Source organism: Lontra canadensis, unplaced genomic scaffold, assembly GCF_010015895.1.
Source record: "Lontra canadensis isolate GAN:19392208 unplaced genomic scaffold, GSC_riverotter_1.0 scaffold173, whole genome shotgun sequence".
Classification (NCBI taxonomy): domain Eukaryota; kingdom Metazoa; phylum Chordata; class Mammalia; order Carnivora; family Mustelidae; genus Lontra; species Lontra canadensis.
The window spans coordinates 1,928,558-1,948,287 of record NW_022631167.1 but is presented as its reverse complement, the minus strand read 5'-3'; the positions used below and the strand labels follow the sequence as shown (position 1 = coordinate 1,948,287).

At 42.1% G+C, this 19,730-nt stretch overlaps 1 pseudogene; it reads left to right on the top strand.

The window, feature by feature from the left end:
* Positions 1–664: 664 nt before the first annotated feature.
* LOC116860278 lies at positions 665–18,924 on the top strand (annotated as a pseudogene).
* The last annotated feature ends 806 nt before the right edge of the window (positions 18,925–19,730 follow it).

The window sequence follows — 19,730 nt, the reverse complement described above, 5'->3', positions numbered from 1 at the left end:
AGTCCCACACTGTCCCCAGCACTTGGACCAGTGTCTGCCACATGCTTTGTGCTCAGGGAATGTCTGCTGACTGGGTTAAGTGAAAGTTCCTTCCAGCAAAAAGCTCATATTTGGGTATTACCAGCCCAGTGAGAAGCTTTCCAGCAACACTGCATCACAGTTCAGAAAGGTTTTTTTTTCCCAGCAAAGCTACCACAGTAAACATTACAAAGCAAGCTATAAAGTTGGTATTTTTAAAAATGAACCATTAGTAAGAAGGGAATCAATGAGTTATGATCCATACATGCATCGTGGGTCCTAAGCCGGCAGCCGTGTGATAGGCAGAGACAGCTGATTCTGGCCACAAGACCTTCCCAGTCAGGGTAGGATGAGACATCAGCTAGATTTGTAAGTGTGGGGCGGGGAGGCTTCCCTCATTAATTTACTCCCCAAATCTTGAAATCGAGGTAACACAGGGAAAGCTCCAAGAGCAGTGCCTGTCCCACAGGAGCTCTGCATGAAACCTGATGGCTGTTAAATATTATCACGTATGAAACACCTGATGCAGGTGTAGACTGTGGGTAGGCCATGGTGGAGAAGACCAGATCCCAGCTCTGCTGGAAATTTCACGTGCACAGAAGGGCAAGTAAATGAACAGAGATAATTTTGGGAGAGGAGAAGCCCTATGAAGGAAATAAAATTACTGGCAGAGGCCAACTTTAGCCAGGGTGGCCAGGAGAACCTGTGGGAGCAGGTAAGGGGAAAGCAGAGATAAGAATGAGCCAGTCACTGAAGGGGGGGATGGACATGGGACAGGGTGTTCTAGCACAGAGGACAAGCTAAGCTGCTCCTGCAAAGGCACTAGCTAGCTGGTACAGCTGATGGAGTCCAGAAACCCGAGGACCAGCATTGCTGGATGGGCGGTGTACAGGGCAGAAAGACTGAGCCACAGTCTCCTTTAATTCCTGCTGTGGACTATGTGCACCCCCTGCCCCCAGCCAGTTACCGAAGAGGGACTTCCTGTTTCCTGTGGCAGGGCAAAGGCAGGAACAGCTAGGTAAAATTAAATTGCTTTTTTCATGGCAGGGTTTCTAAGAACATTGAACTTGCTGATGACTCTTCAAGACGAGAACACAGGGGGCGCCTGGGTGGCTCAGTGGGTTAAGCCTCTGCCTTCAACTCAGCTCACGATCTCAGGATCCTGGAATCAAGTCCCGCATCGAGCTCTCTGCTCAGCAGGGTGCCTGCTTCCCCCCCGCCCCGCCTGTCTCTCTGCCTAGTTGTGATCTCTGTCTGTCAAATAAATAAATAAAATCTTAAAAAAAAAAAAAAAAAAAAAAGATGAGAACACAGAAAGCATTGTTTGCCCAGCTTCAGTGACTCAGGAGGAATAGTGCCTCATAGGACTGTGCTCCGATGAAGTCACTTCTGGAAGAGAGGCACCATACACTAAAATCACCCCTGTCCCAGACTTCCTGGGAAAGGCTAGCCTGCTTCATAGGTTTCTTTTTTTTTTTTTTATTAACATATAATGTGTTATTAGCCCCAGGGGTACAGGTCTGTGAATCAACAGGCTTACACACTTTCCAGCACTCACCATAGCACATACCTTCCCCAATGTCTGTAAGCTTCATAGGTTTCTGAACCCAAAATCTGAGGCTCTCTGGGAGAGGTCAGACTTGGAACGCAACAAAGAATGTCCTCACAGTAGAATTGTCAGACCCAGCTCCTCAGGCCTGTCCCCTGGGCATCCCCCTGACTCTGCATCTTTCCCTGGACCCACTCACTCTCCCGGAAAGAAAATGCCTCTGGTGCTCCGGGCCTGGGCACAGCAACAGTCACAGGCCTGGCTTCCTCCTTCCTTCCTGTGTTTACCTGGTTTCCTGCTGGATGTTGAATTTTGATTTCTTTTATTCACCCCACACTCACCTCTGTGGCTTTTCTAGTCTTACACACCCTCTTGCTCCTGCTGCCACTGAACGCCATTGGCAGTCACTACCCAGACCAAACAGCCCTGATCCTTGATACAAAACTCGGATGTCAGCACATACAGCTGCCCCTGTTGGAAACGGCTGGTGGGCACTCAAACCTACAGAGGGGACACTCACATCAATTACAGAGATACAAACCAGTCTCCATGGAGGAGCATTATGGAAAGAGACCTACTTCTGCAGGGCGGAAAAATCATCAATTTCGGCCGAAAAAATCCTAGCAAGGCTCGGTCAAGTTAACAGCTGAGCTCTAGAACCCTGACTGTGTTACTGTCACTCACCACAACCACCAAAAATTCCCTTTACAATCCCTTGTGTTGATCAAGTGGTAAGTTAAAAATAATAATAATAAAGGACTTGTGCCCTTGCACAAGATAGAATGACAGGGCCCAGATTTACCCTCCTACCTTAAACTTGGAAAACCAGAAAAACCATAGGAACATCAGTTTTCAGAAGTAACAGCCAACACAGCAACGTGGTGACCAACAAAAGAGAAACAAGACAGATGAGGCCTCCTATGGCACCAGCTCACTACACAGAGGTAATTTCTGAGCACAACAAAAGGAGAGGGTACACAAATAAAGCGTGGCAGGCTCTCTGGTTGGAGGGGTCACAAATCAACACTTAGCAACAGCCACCCAGCCTTCATGGCTACTATTAACCCCATATTCCTCAAATGCTAATACACTGCACCGAAACCCAGCCTTGTATGCTGGCATATATCCCAAATCCCAAGATTAAAGCTTGCAGCCACTCCACCTACTTTCATTAACTGGTCCTCGCAGCCCTCCAAGCAATAGCGATCCAGCTTCCCCATTCTATCCTACCAACTGCTTTCCCAGACCCTTGTGGCACCTGCACTTGAAGGCTGGATTTGCTTGTGGGCTCTGGGAATCAACAACACCTGTGGAGAAGGAGGGCCGGAAGCAGCAGGTGCCCTTCCACTGACCCTTGAAGGACTGTGGAAGCTGAGGTGACACTTCTCGGAGATCCCTGTGTTGGGATGAAGGGGCTAGAGATCTATCCTGGCTTCCATTAGTCATTGGATGTAATCCACTCCAGAAGTGACTGTGACCCTGAACTGGTGGCTCTTTGTAACTGAGGCAGCCCCAAGCTATCAGCCATGGCACCCCCAGCGGATGGGGAATCAGCCCTGCAATCCTGATGGAAATTCTGAGTGGCACATCCAGGGTCCACCAATCCCCTCCCAAAGAAGCTACCAGCACATAAGTCCTTGCTTCAAGCTTTACTCTCAGGGAAACACAACTAAAAACAATTGGGACCCACTGGGAGGCTTAGTTCACTCAAAAGGGAGGAGAGATCCACATAGTCCACTAAATTGTTATTTTGGAAAAGAAGAAAAGGAGGCCTTCTCTAGAAGAAAAGGGAGTCTTTGTAGTTTCTGGAAATATCTGAATGAAGCCTTAGGAATTTTCTTCCCTCTCTCTTTTCCAGAAAGTCCTTTATGTCACCCAGCTTGAGCCTACTAGTGACGGAGAACTTTTTGGACTTCTAAACGCTGAATGTCATTAGTCTCTGTGATAGAAGCTCTGGGCATTCAGCAGCTGAACTGCAAAGTTCTCATGGAAAGCTTGACACTAGGTATGAGAACAGAGCAAGGCTGGGCTGGCTGCTCAGGCCCTAATCAAGGTCTAGGTCTGGAGGAGAGCCACACCCCAGAGAGCAAGTTCAACCAAGCTAGGCCCAATATTTGCCTCCTTCCTCTTCTTCCCTAAACACATCTTTCCAGGGCACCACCCAGCTCAAGGCAGCATGAAAGTATAGGGAGAAATCTCAGAGCTTTAAACAGCTTAGAAACCAGGAGGCTACACCAAAAGTGCAAGACACACGTAAGCAAAAATCAGGCTGGTATGCTGTGATAAATGATCCAGGGGGCAGGAGGAGGCACATTCTGTGGGCTGGCTTCATTTATGGTGTTGTTCTAGCCAGAGCCCTGCGCCACTGGGCGGAATGACACCATCGGCCCCACACAGCAGCCTCGGCCAGAGCCTCCAGCAGCTGGAGGTCAGCACCTAACAGGTCAGCACCTAAATGCATCCAACATTTCTTTCTCCCTTGCGTGGACTCTAATTTGCCCTCCTTCCTCACTGAAGATATGCTCTTTATTGAGGAACAGAAAGGCTGGGTACCATGAGTGAGACATGTTATAAAAACCATTGCCATTGGCATCACATCAACCGAAGATCCAATCTCTGCTTTACCAATTACCACTCTTGGCTCTTGGGCAACTTATTCTGCTAGCTGACAGAGGATGGCTGTGAGGATTACGTGAGAAAATATATTTGAAACTTGCCCAAAGTGCTTAATAACATCTATTTCCTACCACTCCTACTGGCAAATGATTTTGACTTCCCCAGTTGTGCAAACTACAGGGATACAACACATGACTTTTATCAAAGGATTTACCATTTATAAGTTCCACAAAGACAGGGACCATGTTTCTTTTATACATCAAGTCTACCCAGTGTCTAGCACAGTGCCTGGCACACATACATATGCAGAAATATTTGTTGATTGAATAATGGATGAATCATGCCAATCTGAACCTTAAAACCTTCAAGGCCCCAAAAGAGCATCTACTCCAGGGATGGCAAATCATTGACTTGCTTGCCCACACCAACTGATACTTAGTTAATACATAGAACACTATGTTGAGAAGGATTCTGAGGCCACATCTGTCTTCAGAAGGAGAGAATGATGTGATCAATTAGCAATTTCTTCCCGAAGTATGAAAAGGAATAAGAAATCATATACTTACCTTTCTTATTCAAACTAACACATCACTTTACTGATGAGGAAGTGGGGGATCAGAGATCACACAGCCAGTTAGAGGCAGTCTTGAGCACAAACTTCAGCTCTGGATATGAGCAGAAGAGAAAACAAGGCTGTCAAAACCCTGATCTAGAGTATAATGGCAGTTGGTTGAGAACAGAGGCCAAGAGACTCCATCTAAGCAGACGTTCTATGCAGCTACTGCACCCAAGATCAACATTTCTCCTCAACCCCCCATTAGCAGGGGGACAAGCAGTAATCCAGAAGAAATGCTGATAGATGGCACAGACTGAGGAATTTCAATTAGGCCCAGAGAACAAACTCTCTGTTAATTCCCTCTTCACCTATCCCTCAGGCCCCTTCAGTTCTGCCTGCGCCCCACCCCCCTTCATTTTGGGTAAATGGTTACCCTCCCTCTTCCTCAGCCTCCCAGATTCCCCAGTTGCAGCCCTCATTTAAGACAGATTTGTCTCATCCCTCAAGATCACTGCTTGGGAGAAGCAGAGAGAAGAGTAATTAGCAAATTCAGCATTCTGGTAACCCTTCTACAGGGAAGGATGATCATTTGTTAGCTTAAGTAAATCCCCACGCCTTGATTAGCTGTCTCACTTTGACAAAGAAATGAGAACAGTCTCACTCATTGCACTGAGGGCTCTGTGTGAGACCTGGGAGGAGAGCAAAAGTCAAAATAATTCTTATTTTTTTATTGAAAACTGAGGACTCTCCCCAAGGAGGGGGAGCCTAACTCCCCACTCCGTCAGTGTGGGCTGCACCTAATGATGTCCCTCCAAAGAGCACACTACAAAAAGGAACAAAAATAATACAACTCAGAGAAACTTGATGAACACTAGCTCAGCCAGGGGGTCAAGGTCAGCATCGTTAATGATAAGTCATATTGATAAGATGTGATGAGGAAGAGAGCACTTCACCTCCGTGGTGTTCTTCCCAAAAACCCGCAACCCTGGTCTAATCTTGAAAAACCCCGACTGAGGGACAGTCCACAAAATGCCTGACCAGTACTCCTCAAAAGTGTCAAGGTCATCAAAAACAAAGGAAGTCTGACAAATTGTCATAGCCAAGAGGAACATAATTGGAAGGGGATATTCTGGATGGGATCCTGGAACAGAAAAAGGATATCAGATAAAAACTAAGAAAACCTGAATAAAGTGTGGATTCCACTTAATAATAGCGGATGCTTGTCAGTTCCTCAATTATAGTAAATGTACCATACTAATGCAAAATGTTAATATTAGGGGACATTGGATATAAGGTATATGGAAATTCTCGATTATCGTCACAAATTTTCGGTAAACCTAAAATTATTCTAAAATAAAATGTTTACTTAAAACAAGTGAAGGGAAGTGTCTTAAAGGTTGACTCTAGAACAGCCAAAGCAGGTGGCTCTAGAGGCACTTCTGGTGACAAGAACTGTCTACCTTCTCCCTCCCTCTGAAATGAGTTTTTTCCCATTGAGCAGCAAACTGGCCTCTTCTTTTCCCGCCTAGAGAACTTCAAACTCTGGTCTCCGTTCTGCCCTCTGAAACCCACCGAAAAAATATGGAGCCTAGACTCTGTTCTCCAACACACCCTCCAATGTTTCAGAGTTATGCTTTATCAAGTCCAAAGAGACCTGCAAACATCTTCCAGTCCCAAACCTTCATTTTAGAGACAAGAAAACTCAGAACCAGGGGGGGGGCAGGAAACTCACCCACAATCACACCACAATCACACAGACACTGAAACCCAGGTTTGGTCACGCCAGACCAAAGCATTTTTCTTTATAACACATGCTGCTCTTCAGAAGGTTAAAATGTGTCCCTGTACCCAACACCATTTCCTTCACCATTATCATAATTTGGGATATCCAGATCTCCAGTACCCTTCCAGGAAGACCCTCATCAGTGGTGAATATCTTGTTTACCCTCTTAGATAGTCATTTCAAGAAGCAGTCAGGATTAGGGGTGTTAACAAAACCAATATCTCCTCCTTCCTAACAGTCGATGTCCCAAATTGAGTGGAATGCTCCAGATGAGACTTAACCAATGTTACTCTGTGGTATGAAGTTACAAACAAAAAAGCAGCCCTTGCTTAAGCAAGTCTCAGAGGCACATTGGCTAACTGTCACATGCATGGAGTGTGGATCCTCATGCAGTCTTTTTAGTAAATCAAAATGTCAAGGTCAAAGACACCATCACTTCACAGCCTCATTCTACTCCTTCCTATGTCTTCCAAAACATTTTTATCCACTGAGAAAGAATAAAGGAAGGAGCGAGGCAAGAACTAGCATTCATTGAAACTGTGCAAGGTGCACTATATATATTACCCATCGATTTATTCAATTAGCATTTATTGAGGACCATGATGTGCCAGAAATTGGGGGAAGAACTGAGAATACAAACGTCACAAGACACCATCCAGGCCTTCAGTGATTTTAGTCCAATAAGAAAGACATTCATATCAACAACAAATTGCAGAACCATGTGACAAATAATGGAAGCATGAGGTTGGGATTCCCAAACTAAGTGTCGATTTGTGCTATGTAAAAGGTGTCCCATGGTCAGTTAAGTTTGAGAATATAGAATACCATGTCTTCCTCTCAGAAATTCAAAATGTCCGTATGGATGATAAAGACTCAAAGAAGTCTTACAATAAAATATCTGTTTAACCCGTTGGTTTCCTAGACATAAGTGGCCACTGAAATTTTTTTTCTGAACTTTTAAACTGAATTTATATATAATTGACAAATAACATTATATTAGTTTTAGGTGTACAACAGTCATTTGATATTTTTATATATTGTGAAATGGTCCCCACAATAAGTCTAGCTACCATCCATCTCCATCTGTAATTACAATCGTTTTTCTTGTGATGAGAATTTTTAAGATCTATTCTCATAGCAACTGTCAAATATACAATACACTGTTGTTAACTATAGACCCTATGCTATATATTATATCCATTTGATGTCTCTTTTAGAGCTGGGAGTTTGTATTTTTTAACTCCCTTCACCCATTTCACTCACCCTGATCTGCTCCCTACCCATCCTCCAGCAACCAGGAATTTTCTCTGCAACCATGCTCTTGGGTTTTGTTTGTTAGCTTGGTTTGTTAGGTTGTTTTTTTGTTTGTTTCTCAATTTCACCATGAACTCTTTTTTTCAAAGAGTACTTACTAACATACAGAAAATTAATGGCACAGTAATATATACTCTCTATACCCTACTGTCACCTCTAAGGTAAACAAATGTCACTATGGCATCCAAAGGAGGAAAAAAAAGCCTAACTTGGACTTAGCAGGTTAGAAATGTGAGAAAGCCAAAATGTCCTCTGAATAAATACCTAACCATGAAACTTAACACAAGGACTGTAGGTGAGACGACATGAAGGTAGAGACCTATCTTGGGCCAAGAGATCTTGGATTCAGCTCCAAATTCTATTCTTGCCCAAACAACCTTCCAGAGTTTCCTGGGTAGCTCTGAGGTCTTGGACTTGAAGGGAGCCAGGAGAAGTTCTGGAACTATCAGGCCAAAGAGGGGGAGGGCACAATAAGAGAGGAGAAGGACCTCTGGCAATGCAAGTCAGGGAGAGAAGTGGAATAGGAGATGGCCAGCAGAGGGAAGTTCCTTGGAGAGGAGAGAGGTGTTACCCCATCACAGCATGGCCCCTACTTCCCGGCATCGCTTGTGGTCATAAATACCTACTGACAGCACCATATGTGTTTCCTACTCCTTATCAATCACCCCACATCAGGGGTCCTAAACTACAACACTACTGACATTCTGGACCAGCCAATTATTTCATAGGACAAGAGGACTGTCCTGTACATTGTAAGGTGTTGAACAACAGCCCTAGCCTGTACCATATGCTCAGAATTGTGCCAGTGGCACCAGAAATGTCTCCAAATATTGCCAAACATCCCCGGGGGTGGAGGTTGGGGGGTGGGGGGAGCACCATCTCCAGTTTGGAACCACTACCCTAAATGGTTTTTTGGTGTCTATCACCACCCCTATGCTACCAAATAAACTCCAAATAAGCAATAAGCCTGCAAAACAAAGATATAACCTCTCCTGAATACTATCACTTGGGCCTCAAGCTACTTTCCCATTGCTTATAGCCAGGTCATGTGACTTCTGCTCATTCCTGAAAGCCCATGTCATATCTCACTGTCCCCTTCCATGAAGTCTTCCTGTCACTTTGAGTCAGCTGCGAACCCTTGCCTTCCTGTGCTATCCTACAATTCATGGTATAGCACCATTAGTATTGGTCCATGACTCACTACCATTGAACATCTATGCATATTTGACCTTTCATTGTCCTGTAATTCACTTTGAGTGAGCAAACATTGATAGACCATATATGATGTGTCAGACACCACGCTGGTAGAGTGGGACACAGAGACATAGGATATGATCTCTACCTTTAAGAAGTTCAGTCTCATGGGGAAGATAGACACAAAAGTTATAGTCCTACACAGCTGCTTGTCTTGTCTCCTCTGTGGGATCCCTGAGGATAAAGGCAAAAGTCTAATCCCTCTTTTGTGTCCACCACGGTGCTGAGCACACAGCAGGTGCCCAAAAGATTGTAGTGAACTGGAATCAGGGAGGAAACAGAGCTTCTTTGAGACCATATCTCCACAAAGGCAATTAATAGCTACTGAATTTCCACTGGGCAACTTCTTTTATGAAGTGACGGTAAAGTAAACAGTGGTTGTCATTATTTGGAAAAATAAAAAGATAGTAACCTTATGTAAGTTACCTATGTAAGTTACCCTGTCTTTCTGTCTTTTTTTTTTTTTTAACTTCTACTCCATGAGATCCAAAAATCTAGGACCCAATGCTAGAATAAAAGAAGTACAGAAAGGAAAGAGGGGGAGAGCAAGAAACACATTTAAACAATTTGGAAGTAATGAAGACTTTGCAAAAATGACTGTCAAAAAAAAATAGTCTAGGGAATACTTGGAAAATGTGAACATATGCAAAATCAGCAAATTGAAAGAGTCTGCATTACCAAGTCTTTGGGGGAATAGACTAACACTAATATTTTAGAAAAATGATGGGGAACAGAAGGACAAAACGAGTGTGGGGAGACAGATGGAGGTATGCACCTTCTCAAGCCAGAAATAATAGGAGCCCTAAATGGCCATGGTTTGGGAAGGCTAGCTCTAGCATTTCCAAGAAACAATGGAATAGAGTTTAAAATGCTTGAACAACAAAGATGAATCATGGGCACAACTACAGAGCAGAGACACAGTTTCCAGGCAGAGTTAGGAGGCAGAATCCACAGGTGGCAAAGCTCAGAGACCCTCAATAAGTAGTAGCAGGAATTATTAGCATTATCATTGATATATTAAGTTCCCCTGGCCCTATAACCTTGTCTTTTCCTCTCCTGGGTCTTGAACCAGTATCACATGCGGGATTTATACACAAGCCTTGAAAAGAACCAAGATGGTGGCTACGAAAGTTTCCCAAGGATACAGCCCTTACTATTCACTTGAAAAACCAAGAGTGACCCCAGAAAGGGAAGCACAACCCAAAGCAGCAGCTGGAACTCAGGACAGTCTGTTCCACCTACCCTCTCCTTCAACCACACCACAGCCCAGCCCACCCCATCACTGTTCTCCAACAGCAAAACACATTTTCCTTCTCACCCCTTGCAGCCACCAAAAACTCATAAATATGCGCTAAAGGCCAGCAAAAGGCTTCTCCAGTGTAGAACGGGTGAAGACCCAAGAGCCCATAGCCCATGTCAGGAGGAGGAGTGGTGGTGAATTACATCTGATGGGCCCAGGAGCAGGGCAAGACCAAGACCTTCCCCACAGCAGATACGGGTCAACCTTAGGTGAAAGAGTTCAAACCAAGACCAAGAGACCTTAAAGGAAAGACAGCATTTCCTTAGCCAAATCCAAACTTTGCTCAAATGACATGAACCCTTTGACACAGTCTCTTTGAGGCCACAGCTTCAGCCCTTCCAGTCCTGAGAAAGTTGTAGCCTCATGGAAGGCTACTGGCCCTGGGAAGAAGCACAATCCTCAAGGCCAGCCCCAGCTGAGAGAAGAGAGATGTGTCCAGCCACAGAATAGGAGAAATTGTCTCTATTGACCAGAATATAGCCACCCAGGAGCTTGAAAATGAGAAAATGAGCCTGTCTTCTGCAGTCAGGGCAAAGATATGAAAATCTGCCTCATGTAACATATCCATAGATGGAATATGTCCATTAAGAAGAAAGTCTCTTAAGGCAGTTGATTTATCAAATTGCCAGCCCTTTCTCCTTAGGAAGTGGTAAAATGTATCAAAGGTTTCCAGTATTTTATTACGTTAAATAGAATAGAAAATATAAGAATGCATCACATGTAATAATGATAAGTATTATTTCCATGAAGTGTGTCTGTGTATACACGTGTGTAGTAGTTTCAATTTGTAATGTATATCTTTACTGTCAAATTTTTTTGAAAGTCACTGCCGTCAAGTAAACATTGGTAGACTCTAACAATGTTCTAGTCAGATTAATCACCCATACACTGATCATTAATTCCAAAATATGCATTGAGCACCTACTGTATACCAGGGTTACACGGGGCACTGAGACGAAACGATTCCACAGTTCTTGTTATATACTTAGCACACTTCTAAGTTCCTTACATATGCTCATGCATTTATCCCTCACAACAAGCCCCTGAGATAGGTTCCATCATTATCGACATCTTATTCAGATGAGAGGGTCCAAGGTCACATAGCTAGCAAGTGGCAGAGCTGGAATTTGAACCTGCTTTTATCTGTGAAGCAATAGTGCCCAAGGACGCACCCGATGTTCGTAGCAACATCCTTGTTGCTGCAATGGATTGTCTCTACCCGAGGCCACTAGAGACTGGGCCCATATTACCAACTCCCCTGGTCTGAGCTTGTGCTGGCTAGTCAGATGGAGGCTTACACATTCTGGATCCTTGAGGAGCCTACCACAAGGGAGAGAATACAGAGCACGGAGCATCCGTTCCACTTGGGATTTGTCACCACACAAACCGAGGTCCTGGGATTCTGTTGATATAGGAGAGCTCATGAGCTCACAGATCGATATTTTGGGGGCTGCAAGCCTGCAGGTCAGTCCTGGACCACAGGGACATGCCCCTGAATAATATGCCCTTGGCTAAGTTGGCTTTCTGGGCCTCAGTGTCCTCAGCTATGAAATAGGGATGATAACAGCATCTACCTCATAAGGTTGTTGCAAGGATTTAATGAAATATTATATACAAAGTGTTTAGCAAATGCCTAGCACATGGTAAATGTTGGCTAGTTATTATTTATTGAGCACTTAGTATGAAATTTATCATCCAGTGAAAGAGATAACACTTAAACAAGATCACTTCTATATAATCCTATGTGGGGCTGGAGGAATTCAGAGTAAAGGTACTTAACTCAGCCAGAAAGCTTTGGATAGAAGACAGCATCTGGAGATGAGTCTGCAAGATTGAACCAATGGGTGAAGAATAGGGGAAGGACATTCCATCCAGACAAAGAGAACAACTGGGCGAAGACCCAGAGGACTTATGTATCTCCTTCTATAACACAACTGGGGTAATATCACTTAAAAAAAAATCTCCAGTCATGGGAGCCTGGGTGGCTCAGTGGGTTAAGCCTCTGTCTTCGGCTCAGGTCATGATCTCAGGGTCTTGGGATCAAGTCCCGTATCAGGCTCTCTGCTCGGCAGGGAGCCTGCTTCCCCCGCCCCTCTCTCTGCCTGCCTCTCTGCCTACTTGTGATCTCTCTCTGATCAAATAAATAAATAAAATCTTAAAAAAAAAAATCTCCAGCCAAAATTTCTACGGTACAAGTTTTTCCAAAGTCATTTCCGGTATTGGAATAACCATGTAATGTACACAGCTATACATACTCACTTCCAGGCAGGTAAAAACCTCTGCCCTAAATGACATTTAAAAGAAAAAATTATCAGTCCCCAAATGTGTTAGAAATGGGATCTCTCCCATGAGGATGGACATGCTTTAGATATGTGTTTCTCAAAGTGTGCTTTCCAGACCTGGGACCCTGTTAAAAATGCATGACTCACCCAGATCTACCAAATCAGAAATTCTGGCAGTGCAGTCCAGCCATGCACTTTAAGAACCACTGCTTTGAAAAAACTTGCCAAGGAGGAGGCAAAACTAAAAGCAACAGCAGTCTAGGAAGCAGCTCCTGTAAAGAGCTGTGCTCCCAATGCCCACTGTGCTACCCCATTTAACACAGCAGCTAAAGTGCTCAGACACTATAAACCCATAGGCTGGGGCTTGAATCCCAGCATTGGTATTTGATGGCTGCTATTTCCTTCAACCCTTGCATCCTCATCAGCAGGTTGATCTCAGGACTCAGTGTCATGTTCCCTATAAAGCACTTAGCACAGAGCACTCCATTGAGAGCCAATACCCTGGAAGAAACTCTGGCAAACCTATCCATCCAAAAGTGTCAATACTGCTATGGTTCTAGCAGCCTTTGGAACAGTGGTCTTCAAATGCAGGTACACATACTCTTAAGGGTACAAAAGGACTTGGTTTGGGGGCATAGATTTATGAGGATCAATTTCCAAACTCTGTTTTCCAGCAGACTCTCCTAAAATTGATCTGCCTGCATTGGGGTATCAAGAGAGCTCTCCTTCCCCACCCACCTTCTCTTTCAGGGAAGACTTTCTCCCACTTACCAAAAGAAAGGCACAGTTCTCACTCATCCCAAAGCTGGAGTATAAACCTCCAGGGCTCCAAACAGAGGGAGTAAATAGACATTCTGATGTGAATATCTATAATGAGAGGATAACAAAGTCATTTGCAAGTGAGCAACTCAAATGTCTAGTTACATGCTTTTTCCCAAGTCAGGTGTTTTCCACATAATCCAGAGAGGACCTTTTGAGCTGACAGCTGACAGATCATCAAATAATAATTTCTGATGATAGATCACTATGTGATTTTTAATATATTAGTTGGAAGTACTCAATTCAAATGCAACAATGTTCCTTATATTATTTCCGTCTACTTATATGAACAACATTTTCCATGTACTCATGTGAATCTTTTCAACATTTGTCTTAATAAAAAAAAATAGTATTTATAATTGTCTCATTCTAGCAATAAGTAATATTCACCTACAGGTAGATGAAAAAGTTTATAAAATCCCATCCACTTCATAGAGATGCATTTCTAATGCATTTCACTTTTTGTGTTTAATAATTGTATATAAAAATATATATTTATGTTGTTTCTCAGCTGTATAGTAGTAATAATTATAATGAGAATTCAATCCAGAAGACATGTTTCAATACTTAAAGGCTTTTAGTCACATGAAATGTTTTAAAATGCTATTTCAATTTATATGTATGTTTTTGTTGCAAAGAAGTATGATACTGAAATCAATAAAAAACTTTCAAGCATAAAAATTTATTACATTAGGAAAAAATTCTGTGGGGAGAATGGAATGAAAATATGAATCAAGGAGAAAAGAAATGATGTAAAAATGTCTGACTGCTGAAGAAAAGCTTGTTTGAGTATCTGTAAATGGAACAGAGTAGTATCAAGTCACATGATATTTAGACTTCACTGGGAACTTGAAAGAGCAAATAAAGGTTTATTTTTAAATGTCAGTATTTACAATATCCCCCAAATCACAATTTTTGCAACTATGTAAAGTTATAATGGGAAACTGTAGATATCAAATGAAAATACGCACAGGCATACATTGTCTCTCCAAATTCTTTCAAGGGATACTCAAGGGAAAAAATCTGAAGACCTCTGCTATGAAAAACCTCCTCCTTCTTCCCTTTCTTCAATACATAAACATACTACACAGAAGTGATGTTCTTAGTGCTGAATAGGATGTCAAGAAGCTTTCCAGAGAAGTAACCAGCATTGTCTCTGTTTTTAAAACTCACCATCTAGTTGAATGAATTTGGATATTCTAGCTGCTCTTTATATGTAACAGGCTACTCCAAAACTTGGTGACAGAAAAAGTCAGTGGATTGCAGTTTCCACATAATCCAAGGAAGACCTAACTGAGCTGTCAGCTGGTAGATTAAAAATAATTTTTAATGCTTCACTCTAGAGAACAAACAGATGGTTACTGGAGGGGAGGTGGGTGGGGGGATGAGTAAAACAGGGGAAGGGGATTGAGTACACCCATCATGAAGCACACTGAGTAAATATACAGAATTACTGAATCACTATATTATATCCCTAAAACTAACATAACACTGTATGTTAACTACACTGGAATTAAAATTAATAGGTAAATAAAAAGTTTAAAAATAATAATTATGAATGAAAGACCACCATATGATTTTGATGTATGATTTAAGAGTAGCTCAAATCATTAAAATGTAATAATATTCCTTACACTCCTCAGATTCCATGGGTCAGGGCTTCACGCAGGGTCCTGGTGGAATGGTATGTCTCCACTCCATGATGTCTGGGGCCTCTACTGAGGAAACAAACATCTGGATGACAGAAACACTGAACCAGAAGAGCTAGACCTGGAGAATCCACTTTCAATGGCTTCTTCAATTATGTGTCTGTTATCTGGGCTGGGCTAACCAAGGACTGGACTCAGATGGGACTGATGACCAGTGCATCCACACATAGGGCCTCTCCATATGGCTTTGGCTTTTCACAGCATGGACAGTGAGTGTTCCAAGAGAACAAAGCGGAAGCTGCATGGCTTCTTATGACCTAGCCTCCTGCAGGAGTCAGGCAGTGTCACTTTGGCAGTGCTCAGGTGGTCAAAACAGCAGATTCAAGGAGGGGAGCCACAGACCCCAAATCTCAATAGGAGGAGTACCAAAGACTTTACAGTCATTTTTTTAAGACCATCATGTTGGTTGAGGTAGGGTTTTTTTGGAACTAACATTCCTGACTGATAAAATAGATGACATAAGGTAGATGTAAAGTTGAATAGCACAGTAGGCTGTTGAACTCAAGGTAGGAAGAGATAAAAGAGAGAGGTAGCCAAGAAAGTCTTCACCATAAACAAGTACCAGCTGAGGGCCTATACGTGCACAGCCCAGAATAAAATGTCAAGGGGACTGTATAAATACTAGAAGACTCAGTTTCTATCTCCAAATGAGTTCAAATCTCAACCTTCTATCCACAAACAACATGGCTTTGGAAAATCCTAACCAAGCCTCACTTCGTCTATCAGCAGAATGGAGAGCATATACTAGGGTTCTTGTGAGACCTAAACAAAACAGCATGAGAAGGGTGTAGCATGGTGCACGGCACTCAGTGCTCAATAAATGTCGTGCATTTGATATTCATTCAAAGAACCTGCACATATGGGGAAAATGAATGAGCATCAACCATAAAATTGACAGAGAATTTGTATTTGAAGATCTTCTGATGTCCAGGCTAATGGTCAAGTCTTTTGCCTGCAAAGCTCATCCCCACCATTGCTGCCCATTTGGAAAAATCTATATCGTTTCTCATGAGAAGCCAACTATCCCAATCTGGGCTACTTTTTCTGAACATTATATCTGAACTGATTTATTTTATCCCTAAATGCATTGGGCCACAATCTTCCCGAATGGATTAAGTCAGACCTTCTATTTTTAGCAGCTAGCTCATTCAGTCCATTTCCCTACTATAAATACCTACCTGCACTTGTATTATAAAGTAGAACTCTTTTGTCGTCTGATTGTCCCAGTCTAGATTAGAGGAGGAGAGGTGAGTGGGAAAATGCAAAACAGGATAGAGGACAGAGAAAGAGAGACTGCATTGCTCTAGGCTGCATACCAGCTATTTTCACAGACCCTAAAGTCCATAGCTGACTGAATGTGGGAGAAAGCCAAGAGATTCTAGCCCTTCTCCACATATTTCTTTGAGAAGTTGGCAGCTGTTCGGGACTTGGTGGAGCCACGCAGGTTCTCTCTTATCATTTCATCTACTGGAATTTTCCTTTTCCCAGTCTCATATTTTAGGCCCCCAGTTCAGAGCACATGGATACTGACTCTAGCTTCCAAGGCAGACCAGAAGAGGTTTTTTTTAATGCTTGCTCTTAATGCTCTCAAGTGAGAATAAATTTTCATAGAATCTCATACCCGTCTCCTTGGAGTCCCAAAGAAGGGGACACTGAGTTTTCACCAAATACTGATTCAAACGCTTAATAAATTCAAAGCACTAAAAGAAAATAGTCAGGCCAGAGTCAGATGAAGGAGTGGGTCCACCAGGCAGCTGTCTGGTGCTCCAACATGTAAGGAAATATATGCTCGTCCATCACCAGGGTACTAGTACACCAGTAAAAACTTAAGGCAATGGAGGAAAAAACATCATTTCAAAACTCTTCTCAGAAAAAGCAAAAGGAATACCATAAAACAGTCCTGGAGCTAGAACTAAGACCCCAGGAGCCATGCTTTGGATTGTGAATATTTGTCATTGTAGGGTAGCCAGGATCTAAATGTTCTCCCTACATTGAGGTTTCCACCAGCAGTCCTCCCTCTCCATTCCTCCCCTTACTATCCCAGTTTCAGCTGCTCCAAATTAAAGTTGAACAAATACTTGATTTGAACAAATAAATTTACTCAAGTGGGCAGGATATTATCAACAGTCCACCAAGGTTCTCTTATGTCTTGGTCTGGACACTTCCCCCAAGGATCTGAGAGGGTTACAAAACACACTTGTCCACCCACATTCAGGCACCAAGGGACTACTGTAACTCAACAGCAGCCAATGGGGAGTAGGGTCTCCTGGTCTCTTGAAGATGCACAAAATGCAGATATGCCATAAATAATAAAAAAGTAAAAGTATTCATCAAATATTTTTAAGAATAATTCAGGTATAATGACCAAGTGGGGTTTATCTCAGGAACACAAGGTTCAAATCTCAATCACTGGGGGCACTTGGATAGCTCAGTCGATTGAGCATCCAACTCTTGATTTTGGTTCAGGTCATGATCTCAAGGTCATGGATCAGGCCCTGCATCAGGCTTCCCACTCCGTATGGAGCCTGCTTGTTCCCTCTCCCTCTACCCTTCCCCCTGCTTCCACTCTCTCTCTTTCAAATATAAATAAATGTTAAAATATTTTTTAAAAATCAATCAATGAAATTTAGCATATTAACAAAATAAAAAAAAATGCTTATCTCAACAGACTCAGAAGGATTATTAGAAAATGATTCATAATAAAAATTCTCAGGTTCTCAAAAGTGTAAGAAAGAAAGACACAGACAAGGAAGCTGCCACAACTGCCTCCACTATGACCCCAACTTGCCCAAGACTACCATCACAGAATAATAAGCCAGGATTCACCATACCTATTGGATAACTATAAAATATGACACCAAAATTGGAAAAATTGGAGAAAATATCTATGGAGCCATGTACAAGGGTAGACGTAAAACTATAGGTCAAGTGGTAGCCATGAACAAAATCAGACAAGAAAGTAAAGACGAAGAGTTTCTTAGTTCCACAATTCAGGAAATTTCTCTATTAAAAGAACTTTGTCATCTAAATATAGTCAGTCTTCAAGATGTGTTTATACAGGATTCCAGCTTGTATCACATCTCTGAATTCCTTGGTTCTTGAGAAATACTTGGATTCTATCCCTCCTAGTCAGTTCATGGATTCTTCACATATTAAGACTTATTTGGGCCAAATCATACAAGGGATATTGTTTTGTCATTCTGGACGAGTTCTTCACAGAGACTTAAAACCTCAAAATCTATTGACAACAAAGGAACAACTAAGTTGGCTGGTTTCGACCTTGCCAGCATTTCTGGAATACCTAGTAGTATATATTGTCCATGAAGTAATAACACTGGCATAGAGGTATTGCTGGGGTCAGCTCACAGGTCCTGTTGACATTTGGAATGCAGATACTCTATTTGCAGAATTAGCAACTAATAAGTCACTTTTCCATGGGGATTCAGAAATTGATCAACTCTTTAGGATTTTCAGAGCTTTGGGCACCCCCAGTAATGAAGTATGGCCAGAAGTGGAATCTTTATAAAACTGTTAAGAGCATATTTCCCAAGTGGAAACCAGGAAGTCTAGCATCCCATATCATAAACTTGGTTGAAATGGCTTGGATTTGCTTTCAAAAATGTCAGCACATTGGCAGGTTAATCCCACCAAACAAGTTTCTGGCAAAATGACACTGAATTATCCATATTTTAATGACTTGGACAATCGGATTGAGAAGATGTAGCTTTCTGACAAAAAGTCTCCACATGCTATCTAAAGAACAGATAGTTATATTTTTGCTCCACCTCTATTTTTGTCTTATGTGCTCTTTTCTGTGTTGTAAAACTTAAGCTGCTCTTCATCATCTAATTTCAAAAGTGTAACTTTAAAATGTAAATATTGTTCTATATCAATTTAAATATAGTAATTCTGTGTATGAGTGTAGATCTCACTGTAACAAGTATTTGTTACTATAATAAAACTATAAATCTAGTATTGATGACAGGAACTACAGAGTGGGGAGGGTGTGTGTTTTTAAATCCCTCAGTAAATTAAGAGCAGAAGAAAACTTCCCCAACCTGATAAAGAGCATTTTTTGGAAAATCTACAGCTAACATTATACTCATGGTGAATAACTGAACTGCTTTCCCCTCAAGATCAAAAACAAGGCAAGAATATCTGCTCTCACCATCTTATTCAACATTATACTAAAAATCCTAGCCAGTTTAATAAGGCAGTCGAATAAATAAAAGACATGCAGATTTGAAAAGAAGTAAAACTGTCTTTGTCACAGATGACATGATTGCCTATGCAGAAAAGCCTAAAATATCTGCAAAAGAGCTGATTTTAGCAAGGACACAGGATACAAGGTCTATATTAGAAAAAGAAAAGAATGTTTATATTCTGGAAACAAAGAACTAGAAATTGAAATAAAATAGATACCATTAATTTAAAAGAAACAATACTATATTAGTTCTCAATTGCTACATAACAAATTACCAAATTAGCAGCTTGAAACAACAAACATTTATTCTCTCACATAGTTTCTGA